The sequence below is a fragment of the Erinaceus europaeus genome, chromosome 18 (assembly GCF_950295315.1).
Source record: "Erinaceus europaeus chromosome 18, mEriEur2.1, whole genome shotgun sequence".
Lineage (NCBI taxonomy): Eukaryota > Metazoa > Chordata > Mammalia > Eulipotyphla > Erinaceidae > Erinaceus > Erinaceus europaeus.
In genome coordinates this window covers 2,275,407-2,288,864 of record NC_080179.1, presented here as the reverse complement: position 1 = coordinate 2,288,864, position 13,458 = coordinate 2,275,407, and positions in this window count along the sequence as shown.

Sequence of the window (13,458 nt, the reverse complement as noted above, 5' to 3'; positions counted from 1 at the left end):
GTGTGAGTGTGTGAGTGTGTGTGAGTGTGTGTGTGTGAGTGTGTGTGTGTGTGAGTGTGTGTGTGTGTGTGAGTGTGTGTGAGTGTGTGTGTGTGTGTGTGTGTGTTTAACCTGATGCTCCACTGCCTGGCCCTCTAATTTGATTTTTCTTTTTTTTTTTTTTTCTAATTTGATTTTTCTAAAGCCCTGATTGCAGCCTATGTCTAGTGAAGTCCTGCCAGTGGGGGCTGGGGTTTGAACTCTTGTCCTTGTCCATGGTAATGTGTACGCTCAACTGGGTGTGCCTCTGTCAGGCCCCAATGACTATTTCTTTGCTCAAAATTCCTGAACTTTGATCAATTTATTTTTTCTCACTATTTTTAAAATATTTATTTATGTATTCCCTTTTGTTGCCTTTGTTGTTTTATTGTTGTAGTAATTATTGATCTTAAGAAACTTCCTGTTAACATCTATTCCTATAATCCCTCCAAGAAATTACCATCTCAATTTCCATGAGCTGTAGTTCATTTTGACTATATATGAATCTGTGTTCATATGATCTTAAAAGATTTAGGTGATATGCACTTTTTTTTAAGGGGAGATGAATAAAAATAAAACAATAAAAATTGAGGGCCGGGAATTGTGTGGAGTCGTACCCCTCTTATCCTATGGTTTTGTCAATGTTTCCCTTTTATAAATAAATAAATAAATAAAAGCACATAAGAACTGAATTTTGATGATCCAGGAAGGTAAATACTTTCTAAAAATATTATTATTAAAAATCTATGAGAACAAGAAAAAAAATTTTAAAAATAAAAAACTGAGGGTGGGGGATGTTGCAAGTGAGAGTCCACAAGTTTGACCCCCAGGATCACCAGCTGCCAGAGTGCTCCTGGCAACATCTGATATTATGATGTGCTCTAGGAAGGGGTTGTATGAAAAAATATTAGAGAATGGTTTTATATTTGAACGATGCAATTCATTGATAATCAACTTCTGCTTTGCCTTTTGGTCACAGAGTGTAAGTTAAAATCATGTCAGCTTCCGAGCAGCAGAAATTGCGTTTTGCTCTCCCCACTCAACTAGGAATAGCAAAGAGGAACACCTGAGAGCCAACAAGCTCAGACGACCGCCCCTCCAGGAGCCCCCCCGAGCCACAGGGGAGTGCAAACACGTGTGGCTCATGGACAGGGAGGCTTAAGGAGAGCTTCCTGGGGCTGGAAGTCTGTACCTACTGCAGACAGCCAGTTGAAACACCACCTCCAGTCTGAGTTTCTTCAAAAATAATTTTAGGGGAGTCGGCGGTAGCGCAGCGGGTTAAGCGCACATGGTGCAAAGCACAAGGACCGGCATAAGGATCCCAGTTCGAGCCCCCGGCTCCCCACCTGCAGGGGAGTCGCTTCACAGGCGGTGAAGCAGGTCTGCAGGTGTCTGTCTTTCTCTCCCCCTCTCTGTCTTCCCCTCCTCTCTCCATTTCTCTCTGTCCTATCCAACAATGATGACATCAATAATAACTACAACAATAAAACAACAAGGACAACAAAAGGGAATGAATAAATAAATAAATAAATGAGAGAGAATCGTAGCATCAGTAAGGTGCATGCAATGCTGGTGATGTGACTTGGGCCCCCTTGCTTGAGAGTAGAAGGTAGAATGTTTTCTAGATGGCCTCACCTCCTAAAACAATCCCTTTATTTCTTTTAAGGTCCTTTTATTTATTTTAAATACATAAAATATCCTTTTATTTACTTTAAGGTCATAGGCATTCAATTCTGTGAGGCTCTAATAGCCATTCATAAAAGACATGATATCACTACCCACAGTACTCACACCATTCTCATCATCTTTGATGGAACATGAAGACCTCATATTAAGTAAGATAAGCCAAAAAGAGAAGGCCAGCTACCAAATGATCTCACTTATAAGTGTGTTGCACCAAAGCAAACAGACAAACAACTCTGGGGAAGGACAGGGAGGGGGGTGGAGAGAACTCTTGGGTCTTGGCCCATAATGAGATTGTACTCATGTGTCAGTGACTATACTTTAAACCATTAACCTCTCCAAAAAGATGAAAAAAAAAAATTACTTACTAAATTTTAGCAGTGCAGTTTTCTGTTTTGAAGAAAAAGTTTTTTTTTTTTTTTTAAATTTACCACAGAACTCTGTACTTGTCCCTGTTTTTGTACAGTTATGAGGATTTTTTCTTTCTTTTTATATTTTTATATTACAGAATTACATGTAGACAGGGGTTTGAATCCACACCATTCCCACCACCAGAGTTGTGAACCTTCACTCTCCCCACTGGAATCCACCACAGTTCCCCTAAAGCTGTAGACATGGGCCAACCATCTTCTCTACAACTCTGTGTCCACATTTTAATAAAGTTGCCCCTTTTTTTCCTGATTCAATCCTCTCTTTCCCTCTAAACTACTCATGACGACATAACTCCCTCCATATGTCCCTCTCCTTTCCCTTCTCTCTCTCTCTGGGTGCTGATGGAGCTGGAGTGCAGAGTCCTCTTATCCTCATCCTATCACTTCTCCCCCACTGGGATATGGATCAAGGTTGTTTATGGGGAGCAGAAGGTGGGAGTTCTGGCTTCTGCAGCTGCTTCTCCGCTGAGCATCGGTGTCGATTCAGATCCCCAGCCTGTTTCTGTCTTTCCTGAGTGGGCCAGAGCTCTGGAGATGTGAGGGTCCAGGACACATGGGTGAGGTCGTCTGCCCAGAGAAGCCGGGGTGGAGTCACGGTAGCCTCTGCAGCCTGGTGTCTGGAAGGTGGCATGACAGAGGTTGAGACAACATGGTTAATGAACATGAACCAGAAAGTAGGATCAGAGCAGATTAGATTAGGGATTTTAAGGTAGAAGAAAGTTAGGGAAACCATTTGAGGCATATTTTGGGGGCCTATAACTATAGTAGGTTTTGCTTGCGTTTGGTAGCTTGTGTTAGGCTGGATGAGAATATTGTCTGAGAGAATGGTGTCAGAGTGGAAAAGAGGGCTAGAACGTTGGATTGGGGAAGGGAAGAGCTCCCATTATTTAAAAAAATGGCTAAAATTAACTATCTCTATCCACCTGCTCCAGGGCACATATGTAAATGCATATTTATATTTAGTGGTTACATGTCTAGCTGGTTTTTGAGGGCTTTACTTTATGGATCCTCCTTACATAGCCTGGATGACAGAAGTTCATTTCAGAACAAGAGAAAGCAAGAGTGAATCACACTCAGAATTTCTTGGTTTGGAGCAAATAGTTATATGGCCCATCTAAGAATACTATGGACTCTATTCTATTCCTTCCTTGTAACACTAGGAAGAAAAATGCTAATATATGATGTAACGGTACTTTCTGTTATTACAATAAAGCTATTCTTTTCTACATATGCTATAAAAAATCCTCTTCACTTGCAACTTTATCCCTTTTGTTTTAAATTTTATTGTATGGTGAAACTATTATTTTTATAACCTCTACACTGTAGATTAAAAATAAAACAAAACTCTCTACTGATTGCCAAGATAATAATGGTGAAGTGTTCATATACATTACCAATAAATATTTGTGGAGTGTGTTTAAATTACTAGACTTGTAAATCATACATTTTATTTTTAAATAAATGAAACTGAATATATATAAATATATATGGCAAAATCTCAGAGCAGAGACTTACGTACAAAGGAATGAAGTTAGGAGTCATCTCACTGGTAGGAACAAGCCAATTATATCCTAGACCCAAACTCCTGGTTACTCATGAAACATTAAAATCAAATCACTTCAGGCAAGTGTTTGTAATGGATTAACTTGTCCATGATGTACAAAAAGCCAAACAGGACTTTCAAACAACAACATTAGGACCCTTTGCCAGCTGAATCCATTATCTCAGAAAGAAACCCTTGAGGCAATGTTAGGTCATTGATTATAGCAATTTATTTCTCATTAGTATATAACTACCTGACCTCTCCATCTGTTTCTGCTCTATGAAATTGGGCTTCAGAATTTATACATGCAAACTTAAAAGCAATCATTTTATTGCTTCTGCTCAAAAACAAGTGCTGTAGAATCCTGGTGGCATGCTGATCAGATATTTTGTAGTGTCCTTTTATAAGAAAGTGATAGTCTAGACAATAAAGGAAATGAGTCCACAGAGAGCATTGTAGGGGATGTCAGAAGTCACTTGGCTCTTCCCTGCGAAAGCAATCACAGGGCTAGCCTTCAGAATTCAAAAACTCATGGAACTTTTCACAGCAACATTAAAAGCTAATTTTTAGACTGATAATTTTTTACATCCTGTGAATTATGTTACAAACATTCAAATGACCTTTGACAGAACAGAATCTGCTGTAGGGATAAGTGGTTGTAACATTCATCACAGTATATTTGAAAGTGTTCTTAGTGGTAGAAAATTTGAAAGCTGGGTATACTTTATTTGATAAAACTCTAAAGAATTGGAGAACATTTTACAGGGATTAGAAATCTCTAATTGCACTAAGGAGCATCACAGCTCTGCAAAAGACTCATGCCAGAGGCTTCAAGCTCACAGGTTCAATCCCCAGTATCATCATGAACTGGAGCTAAGCAGTGTATTGTCTGCTCCCTATCTCTCTCTTTAATAAATAAAAAATATTTTTCAAAGAAATTGCCAAGTCATTAAAAACAAACAAACAAAAATACTCTAAAGTACAAGTTTGATAGGAAACATTGTAGTGAGGCATTAAATTTTGCATCTTACAACTAAATAAACACATTTCCAATGCATATAGCATAATATATCTACGACTGTGACTCACACTGGCCAAAGCCCGAGTATGTCACCAACAGAAATTAACAATAGTTAAATGTTAAAACAGACATGCCCATTAGTACAAAAAGTTCTGATGTCTGAAAAGGCAGACTGTTCCCTGATAGCTCTTAGCATTCCTATAAAATTGTGTCTTCTACTATAATGAGGAATAATAATGTCTTTTTTATTATGTTTAATGCTAGCGTTCTTGTCCTATGGAGGGGTTCATCAGTCAAACAGTGGTTCTGCATTCATCCTGAATCTGGAATGCTGCTGCAGTAATTTGAAGTGTCACTTCTCACAATGGGATGACTATGATAACACCTAATGAACTATCTCTGATCATGATCTAGTTACGGCGAGCCACTGTCAATATAAAGGACTCTTTAGAATTGATGTTTCTTTTCAAAATTGGACTTCTAGTTCTAAAGCAAAGAGGTCTGGACACACTAAAAGTTTATTTTCTTTTTTTTTTATTGGGGGATTAACGTTTTAGAGTTGATAGTAAATAAAATAGTCTGTACATGCGGAACATTTCCTAGTTTTCCACACAGCAATACAATCCCCACTAGGTCCTCCTCTGCCATCATGATCCAGGACCTGAACCCTCCCCCCGACACTCCAGAGTCTGTTACTTTGGTGCAATACACCAGCTCCGGTCCAAGTTCTGCTTCTACACTAAAGGTTTATCAAAGGGTGATACCTTGTAAATTGAAAATGAAGATTAAGTAAATGTGGCACACAGTGGAAAAAAGAAATACTGAACTAGCACATCATGTCATGCACTTTAATTTCAGTGGCAGAGTTGTCTTTCCAGAAATGGTTCTGATTTTTTCTCTTTCTTGATTTTGTAGATTATCTTTTTCAGGGTGGCCCTTGGTTCAGGCACCATGTTTCTGCCTTCTCCATAATTTGTTTGAGGATGGGTGCTATCAGTCTTTCATAGCATTATGGAACTATAATGCCTGGATTCCATTGTATCTAGTTTCACACCAGAAAAAAAAAAAAGGATAAATTTTCAGGAAAATTGGTAAGAGTAGATTGTATTTTCAACAGCTGAACCTTCTAACCATCAAATTTAAATGGAAGCAACTGTTAATAGAAGAGAAGCAGACGTGACAACATTATTGGTCGTGGTGGCCTGTTTTTCAAATGGAAAGCAAACTGCTACCCAGGAAGAAAGTCATAATGAACTGGACTGGGATATCTGCAGGAAGAGCCATCCAATGTGAATGATAGCTCTGAGAAGACAATAGAGAAAAATGAAGGGGAAAAAAAAAAAAAAAACAATGGCTGGGGTAGGTAGCATAATGGGTATGCAAAGAGAATCTCATGCCAGAGGTCCCAAAGTCACAGGTTCAGTTCCTGGCACCACCATAAACCAAAGCTGATCAGTGCTCTGGTAAAAAAAAAAAAAAAAAAAAAAATCACAGATTATAAAGGAAATGAAAGACACACAATGAAGGCGGGGATAGGGGCTGTGCTGTGGTGCACCTGATAAAATCTACTTGGTGCCCTATGAGGGGCTTGGGTTCAAGCCCAAGGCACAGAGTATGAATCATTCATACCTATTTCTCGTTTTAAAGAAATAGTGAATAGTGTGGGGTGGGGTGAGAGGGGGAGGGAGGGGGGGAGAGGGAAAGAGAGAGACTGAGAAAGAGAAAGAGGGAGAGAGAGGGAGAGAGAGACTGAAAGAGAGAGGGAGAGAGAGAGACTGGGGGGAAGAGAGACTGAGAGAGAAAGAGAGAGAGCAGAAGCAAAATACCACTCTGCTACATGAGGTGTCAGGAATTAAGTAGGGTTTCAAGCATGCAAGTCCCATGTTTTAGCAGCTGAGCTACTGCTGAAGCGATACCTGCTTCCTGTGGACTGCTTTATCTTACACTTGGAGTTAAGACCTCCATGACTGGTAAATATAAAAGTATGCATTTTGTTTCCAGAGAGCTGATGCAGTGGGTAGGAAGCGTGACTTGACTGCATGAAGCAGCATGTTCAATCCCTGGTCTTTCAAGGCCTAGAGTGGAGCTAAAGAGTAGGCTCTTTCTCTCCCTCTCTCTCTCTGGTGCTGACAAAAAGATCTTAAAATAAGAAAACCTTTTCCAGAATTTTTATTTTAATTTTTAAAAATTAAAATCAAGTAAGTTGTGTCTTGAGCTCTGAAACTTTTCCAAAAAGACTTCGATTTTAGAAGATATAGAGACCTTAGCACATCACAACTGTGGTTGATGGAGGTGATTATGACTGAACCTCTGAAGCTTTGGGGTCAGAGTCACACAAGCCTTGTACTCTAAACTCTGATCTACTTCCCTAGTCTTTAATTAAAATGTTAAAGAGTATACTATATTCTTTGTAGAATGAAAATATAGTATTATATTGTCACAAATTGGTCAGTTTTATTTCTGTTTGTTTTTAAATAAAATGCATGTTGAAAGATGAAGTCTGGGAGTCGGGCAATAGCGCAGCAGGTTAAGCACATGTGGTGCAAAGCGCAAGGATCCTGGTTCGAGCCCCCCCACCCCATCTGCAGGGGGGTCGCTTCACAGGCGGTGAAGCAGGTCTGCAGGTGTCTGTCTTTCTCTCCCCCTCTCTATCTTCTCCTCCTGTCTTCATTTCTCTCGGTCCTATTTAACAACGACGACATCATCAACAACAACAATAACTACAATAATAAAGCAACAAGGGCAACTAAAGGGGATAAATATTAAAAAAAGAAAGATAAAGTTTACTAAAGTAACAATAATGCACAGAATTTACAAAACACCTTAAGGTTTTAGAATGTGAAATTAATGCTGACAATATTCTGGGGTATGCTTTTAGTATCTTTACTGTCTTCATCTGTATTCTAGAGGTTCTCTGGAGATTGTCTTTTTACTACTGTTCATGGAATTCTGCTGACACAGTAGATGTCAGCATCTAAACAAAAAAAAATCTTTGAATGTAACAGAAGGGTGTTTCCTCCCTAAAGTTTTACATACCCCAGCTTTTTTTCTCTCCTTATGTGGCACCTGGGATTATCTTTGGATCACACATTGGGAATTTTGCCAGAATATATTTGAAAAAGGAAAATAAAAACAGGGCAGAAAATATCAAACTCTCACATGGATAGAACATCTTCAAATTGTTAAAAATTAAGCCTACTCTTATAAGAGAACCCTGGGGGACTGGCACTAGTGCACCAGGTTAAACGTGCATAATACAAATTGCAAGGACTGGCACTAGGATCCCAGTTCAAGTCCCCGGCTCCCCACTTGCTGGGGGATCATTTCACAAGCAGTGAAACAGGTCTGTTGGTGTCTCTCTTTCTCTCCCCTTCCTCTCCCAATTTCTCTCTGTTTATTTCTCTAGGCAATAAGATGAAAACAATGGCTGCCAGCAGCAGCACACTCCTAGTGCTGGCACCTCCACCTGTCTGTTAGTTACCTGGAAATCATTAATAGTAGCTCTAATTTTCTTATAACTTAATTAATACACTTGAATCCTTTATGGTCATGTGTAGCTCTGAGCATGACATCGAGTTAAGGGTTAGAAATTTAGGGAGTCAGGTGGCAGCACAGCAGGTTAAGCGCACGTGGCGCAAAGCGCAAGGACTGGGCTGAGGATCCCGGTTCGAGCCCCCGGCTCCCCACCTGCAGGGAAGTCACTTCACAGGCGGTGAAGCAGGTCTTCAGGTGTTGATGACATCAATAACAACAACAATAAAATCAACAAGGGCAACAAAAGGGAATACAAAATAAATATTAAAAATAATAATAGTAAAGTAATAATAATAATACAACCGAAGCAAGACCTTAAGCCAACTTAAAGTGGTTGAGGCAGGTGGAGAGGATTTCAAATATCTACCACAAGCCAATGTCAGTCAAAGGGCAGTGTAAATTGCCTCAGTCTCTTCTACAGCTTTCAATAAATGTCTTGCTTTGAAATTCAAAAGGCAAAACAAGTCTTGCTTGTAGTGTGAACCTCCTAGACACACACACACACACATATTTATAAATCTAGTTGGGAGGCCAGATGGCGGGCACTCCCTTGAACGTGCATTTCCATGCACAAGGACCAAGGTGGATGTCCCTAGTTGCTTCCTGTAGAAGGGGAGCTTGACTAAGAGTGACACAGGGCTTCTGGTCTCTCTTCAGACAGAGGTGTCACGTTAAATCCATGTCACCTTTGAAAGGCCATCATGATCATTCTTCCCAGACACTTGACTATCTTTAAACTTTCCATGTAGTGATTAACAGGGAGACTTTTTCTCTATTCACTGCCCGATAATCTGTTCCACATAGATGTAATGGAGTGTGAGGTATGGTGGGTTCACTTCCTTTTCCAACTAACAGAAAATATAATGCGAATAACTTTTGAGAATACCTGTCTTCATTTTGGGAATGAACATGATATAAGGGCATTTTTCCAGCTCTTGGGTATAAATCCAGTAGGAAAATGCCTGTGGTCAATAGTATCTCTATATTTTGTGCTGGTTTCAGTCTTTCAATGTCTGATTTATGGTCAGGCCAGTCCTTTAGATGGAAGGTGCGGTGAAACTCTAAATACACACTGTAATATTCTACATCTATTCTGAAGACAGACGGTCATAATCAAACTTTAAAAAGAAGCTTTTGCACTAACCAAGTTACACACAAAATGCTCCAGACTATATAGGCATAATTTAATAGCTGCAGTTATTGGCCAAGACAGATTGTTAAATTAATGATCTCTGAATGCAGGGCTTCTAAATATAAACTATGCTGATTGAGAGAGGTGTGTGTTCATCTTGAATTCACATAGTACCTAACAGACTCTGTCCCCAAGTTACTAACTAATCTCTGATGAAAATGAGGGTATTATCACTTCAGGAGTTAATAAAGTCACTAAGTATCTCATTTTCTACTATTGGATTTTTAATCACAGGAGAAATTAAACTGGTGAAATAATGAACATACTACTTTTCTGCTTCAAAATATGATAATCATGACACAAGTTGTTTAAATCTTAATTATTAGGCAATATAATTATTACATCCATGTTACCTCTAAATACTAATCACAAGTTGACATTGAGTGGTTATTCACACGTGTTCTTCATATAAAATGTTTTAATATAATTTCTACACAGCACTGGTAGAATAACTAAATACAATGACACTAGCTGAGATGTATAAGAGTATGTCTTTCTTCTGAGTTTTAAGTGTTTTACAACTGAGGATTTATTTAATCCTTACATGATTTCTCATGCAACCTGCTACAAATACTTTCTAGTTGGAAAATATAATATCCGTATTTCAATTTTAGTAGATCACTTTATCATCGAGTCCAGTATCCACGCAAGAGTCCTCTTTGTCTTGTCTGATGAGTACTCTTCTGGAAACTAACGTCAGAATGTGACCATTATTCAAATTTATATCGCCAGCCCATGCTAACTAGACTCATTTATAGTGATAGATAGATTAATAAGACTTCCTAATACTTGTACTATTCTTTACACATTTTAAGAAAAATAACAAAATTCTGACGATTTTTAAGTGTAATTGTATAATTTTCTTGATTTACTCTGAAATGACAGTCCTATACTTAGAACCCACCAGATACCATCAGCAACATTTATTCCCCGTTAGTTTTCTTGGTTTACTCTGAAATGACAGTCCTATACTTAGAACCCACCAGATACTGTCCGCAACATTTATTCCCCATTAGTTGCCACTAATGTTATCACTGAGGCTCAGTGCCTGCATGACAAATCCACCTCTCCCAGCAGTCATGACCTCCTTTTATTTTTCCTTTCTTATATTTCATCGGAAGAGGGGAACAGAAAGAGGAAGGTGGAGATAGAGAGGGAGAGAAAGAGAGACACCTACAACAGTGCATTAACTCTTGCAAGGAGGGACCAGGGGCTTGAACTCATGCTATCGTGGCCCTCACCCAGGTGTGCTTCTGCACAGTCGGACACTGACAGCAGCTCAAGAATGCAAAGCTGGAATCGGGCGGTATTGCAAAGGGTTAAGCGCACGTGGCACGGAGCACAAGGATCCCGGTTCGAGCCCCCCGGCTCCCCACCTGCAGGGGAGTCGCTTCACAGGCGGTGAAGCAGGTCTGCAGGTGTCTGTCTTTCTCTCCCCCTCTCTGTCTTCCCCTCCTCTCTCCATTTCTCTTTGTCCTATCCAACATCGACGACATCAACAACAACAACAACAGTAAAAAACAAGAAGGGCAACAAAAGGGAAAATAAATATAAAAAAATACATGCTGAAAATCACAAATAACTTGATAAATTTAAGCAAAATAGGTGAAAAAAGTAATCTAATCACTAATCTTAATGGACTTCCATGAAAATCATTACAAAAAATATAAAAGCTTGACATTTTAATCTTAAAAATCGTAATATAATTTAATCAGGAATTTATTCATAAAATAATGAGACCTGCAGACATTTATTTATGTACCATCATATATAAGTAATATCAATATGCCAATAAATTTTCCTTGAAGCACTGTCTAGATCTACAAAGTTAATTCTAGATTTGTGATTCTCCTCTCTCTCTCTTTTTTTTTTTTTTTTGTACTTTTCTATACTTGCAAAGTCAATTGTTAGATTATGTTGTTTTGGAGTATTACCAAAGAATGCACCAAGTACATCTACATAAAAGACTCAACATTAAAAATGAAAGTGCAGTAAAAATTGTGTTTCTCAGTAAAAGTCAGGAGACGAGAGGCCCGTACTGAGGAAGCAGTGGCTCAGTAGGTGAATCTCAGAGACCCACCCTTCCCCTGTCCTCACATTCAGACTCATTTTCCCCGTGTCATCTCATCTCTCACTGAAGAGATGTCACTGGTTGATAATACTTCCATGGCCTGAAATTTCTACATATGTTCTGAGGTAACGAGTCAATTTAAAACTAGTTGTGTAGTTAGAGACAGATGTAATGACATTTTAGATGTGAATAAGTTAATTGTATTTCAGCACTATTAAAAAAGAATACAGTTGTAGAAGCCAGCATCTCTAGAGAGGTAAGTCATTCCTTGCAGATAGATGTGGAAATGTCTTTCTTTTGACAGATATCTTCACTTCCTCAGAAACATTCCAACATAGGCTCCTTGGTGTTCCTTTTGTTTGCAAAGATTGTTCGGATTAGTAGGTAAAGACTTCCTCAAGGGTGAATGTCCGCATGTGCAGGCAACTAAATGTGTGTCTGCTAACAGACACAGACCTGTGTCAAGAGTCCCCACATAGGTCTGCTCTGCTTTGCCTTTAGGAACTTGGCAGGAGGGGCAAAAGGAAAAATGAAAAAAACAAAAACAAAGACATGATCTAGGAAGAATTTTTGAAATGGAAAGTATTGTATATTGCAACAAAGGAAGGCAAACCTTCAGCTGCAAATACCGCAGGGAAACACTTAGCTGGATGATCAGAGAGTGTGGTCAGAATCCCAGAGTGGAGCATAACAAAGAAGGTGTGTTATGATCCGGAAAGGATGAAGACACTACTTAGGCATGGCATCAGTTGGCTGGGTAATTAATTGAAGTTAAATAGCAAATAAATAAACAAATAAAATTACATACCTGTCGGGTAAAAAAATGAATCCGGATCTCATGAAACAACTTACTTTTTCTTTTGAAGTTACTGAAAGCATAACATTATGATTTAGTAGAGAAGTGGAGAAGATAAGGAGAAAACCTCATTTTGTAATTCACAGAGAGAAGCATTTAAATACTTTCAATCACTTCTCTGTCCATTCTGAAGAGAAATTAAAATAATCACTGAAGCTGCCAAGTATCAGATTTAAACTTTTGGTGGCAGTAATTTTGGTTTATTTCATGTAATTAAAGCTGTTTACTCATTTTCTGGACTTTTTCAGCAGGTATAAAGGTGGTTTAAGAAAATCCAATTGTACTAAACAAGTTTAGATGGATAATACTCTCCATTATTGTCCTCAGTTTTATTTGCATATTATGATGGCCTTATCTATTTTCCAATTAGTTTCCCCTGTTTTTAGTTATCAAGTGATTCTAAAAGAAAACTCTCAATGTATTTTGTTATGGGTTTAATAAAAATGCCCAATCTAGCAGATAATTATACCTTCCAAGACACTTTTATAGGTTTTTATTTCATAGCCCATGAAGCTCAATATTTTGTGAATTTTATAGTCCATGAAATAAAGTGCTGGTGTAGCAATAAGTTAAACCATTTAGGTTTCAAAAATGAATGTTAATTCTGAGATGCATTATGCTATAGGCCAATTGTCTAATGAGTTTGAGAGTAATTTTATTTTACATATTTAGAAGGGACTCATTATCACATAAACGGAATTTTACTGAAGAGAGACTGAGGAGCTGAAGAAGTCAGTCAAAATTGCGTGAAGATTTCCACCTGTTATTTCCATCACAACATAGATAGGAATGTTTCTGTGTCCTCCAGGGTACATGGTCAACCTACAAACCCTACAGTGAGTTTTGAAGAAAGCCTCAAAGCTACCACATAGAAAAATGTAGGCATATAAAAAATAATAAAGCATAAATTTGAGTCTATTCAATCATGGAGTATTCATGCTAATATTTTCTTTTTTGTTTGTTTGTTTTGTTTTGTTTTTGATTTTCATTTTAACCAGAGCACTGCTCAGCTCTAGCTTATAGGTGGTTCCGGGGACTGAACCTGGCTGGGACTTTGGAGCCTCAGGCATGACAGTCTCTGCATAACCATTATACTATCTACTCCCACC